This window comes from Oratosquilla oratoria, chromosome 36, assembly GCF_046742065.1.
Source record: "Oratosquilla oratoria isolate Oo_2021 chromosome 36, ASM4674206v1, whole genome shotgun sequence".
Lineage (NCBI taxonomy): Eukaryota > Metazoa > Arthropoda > Malacostraca > Stomatopoda > Squillidae > Oratosquilla > Oratosquilla oratoria.
This window is the reverse complement of record NC_134812.1, coordinates 44,508,340-44,510,839: the sequence shown is the minus strand read 5'-3', so window position 1 is coordinate 44,510,839 and position 2,500 is coordinate 44,508,340. Positions and strand designations below refer to the sequence as shown.

The 2,500-nt window shown below is 35.6% G+C and overlaps 1 protein-coding gene across 3 annotated transcripts in view; it reads right to left on the bottom strand.

Annotated features, from left to right (window-relative positions):
* Window positions 1-2,500, bottom strand: part of LOC143018984 (uncharacterized) — a 515,965-nt gene that overhangs the window by 125,788 nt on the left and 387,677 nt on the right. The gene's annotated exons all lie outside the window — the stretch shown is intronic.

Genomic DNA, 2,500 nt, shown 5'->3' with positions numbered 1-2,500 from the left:
AGAAATATAGGAAGGAAAGAAATATTTCCCAGCGTTTCAAAAGCTCCACATGGGTCTGTATCTCAACAAGTTTGCACAAGGCGCTGGATGTCGCCGTGAACGGTCTCAGAAGGCGTGGGTCAGATACTCACACAACCCCTGTTGGCGACAAAGGCTTTCAACTAAGGTAAGTAGTGAAAGGTTTTAGATCCCCGACGTCTCTAGCCGACAGGATCACATCGAGAGAACGAAAATGTTATCAAGAGAAGAAACCCTGAAGCCACTTGAAAGATAAAAAAAGAATGAACGAAGAAAATGAAAGACGGAGGCAAAAAAAAAAAAAAGAACATGAAGGGATGGAGAAATGGAGGAATACGGGAAGAAGAGAGACGGAGAGAGAAGGAAAAGGGAGTAGAAAGGAATACATAAAAAGGTGGAAAGAGGAAGGACGAAGTAAGAGGAAGGAAGAAGAAAGTGACACAAGGAAAGGGGAAGAAGGAATGGAGTAAAAGGGTAGATATAGAAAAGAGAAGAGGAGAGAGATAATGGAAGATAAAGTAAAAAAGAAGTGAGAGAAGGGAAGGGGAAGAAGAAGAGGAATAAAAGTGAGGGCGTAGAGAAGCGGAGAGAAGAGGGGTGAAGAAAGAGGAAGAGGAAAGTGAAAGAAGGAAAGGGTAAGAAGGAAGAGGGAAAGAGATATGGTTATGAAAAGGAAGGTAAATGACTGGAAAAGCAAGATAGAAAGGAAATAATGGAAAGGTTTAATATAGGAAGATTAGGAAAGGGAGAAGAGAAAAAGGAGAGGAGGAGAGGGATGGAAAAGGGGAACATGAGAAGAGGGGTGGAGATGGGAAGGGGAGGTGGGAAGGGGGAGAACGAGGGGGAGGAAAGGGGCGATACGAAGAGGGGCGGTATGAATTGGCACAGGGAAAATCTGGTTGACGATATACCATTAAGATTAGATTGTGCAGCTGGAGTGGTTGTTAAACAGATATTAAATCTTGCATGAGATGAGAGCTGATCGGGTACCGAAAGAAGAAGCACGGAGGACTCACGGGGACCCACGGGGACCCACGGGGACCCACGGGGACCCACGGGGAGTCACGGGAGTCTTTCCGGCCCCGGGAATCGTAAACTTAGAGTTTGAAAGCATGTGGGCCTAGGCCATGGAGATGTCGGTATAGAAAGACGTAATCTGTAACAAGGATCTAGGCAGAAGACATGCATACTTGACTAAAAGAGTACAAGAAAGGAACCCACGCCAACTTCGCTTGATTTCGGCTGAATATATCATCTTTGCCCTCGAATACACAGGGTAAGTGACACTCATCGATACTATTGGCTAGAAACTGATCCTAAGCCTTCTAGAATGATAGATATACGCAAGAGTTTAGCTGGAGCTGAGATTTTTACTCGATCTACTCTAGGCTCTACAGCCAGAACATACAAGACAACGTTCACGAGATCATCCAGTGATAGAATGATAGTGCATTCTGATGTCTTATATCACTTGAGTGAAACCAATACAAAATTTTTGTACATTTATTGTGTGCAGAACAGTATCATTACGTCTTGTGATTTCGTCATCTTCATTTTTTTTTAATCGTGTTTTCTGCAAGACCTAATAATAAGAAAGGTTATGTTGGGTTCTCGTGGAATTTGTCTAAAGCTGCCGTGACATCTTTTGGGGTTCCTCAAAAATTTCACAGAAGTTGTAAATGTTTCGATGATTATAAAAGCTAATTTCAAAACTAAACCGATATGAAACTTTGATCGAGAGTGATTTAGTGAAATATTTCAGTTCAGAAAATTTAGTTGAAAGTATTTTTGATACATATTTGTGTGTATATATATATATATATATATATATATATATATATATATATATATATATATATATATATATATATCGATAATTTTTATGACAGTTGCATGCGGGGCTCGAACCCGCTGTACTCGGCTATCCGTAAATTACCTGTCGCTGCCATTAGCGTATTTCTCTCATATATATATATATGTATATATATATATATACATATATATATATATGTATATGTTTTTATTGTATATGTATATGTATATGTATATGTATATGTATATGTATATGTATATGTATATGTATATGTATATGTATATGTATATGTATATATATGTATATGTATATGTATAAGTATATGTATATGTATATGTATATGTATATGTAAATGTATATGTATATGTATATGTATATATATGTATATGTATATGTATAAGTATATGTATATGTATAAGTATATGTATATGTATATGTATTTGTATATGAATATGTATATGTACATGTACTTATATATGAATATTTATATATATATATATATATACATATACATGTATATGTATATGTATATGTATTTGTATATGTATATGTATATGTATATGTATATGTATATGTATATGTATATGTATATGTATATGTATATGTATATGTATATGTATATGTATATGTATATGTATATGTATATGTATATGTATATGTATATGTATA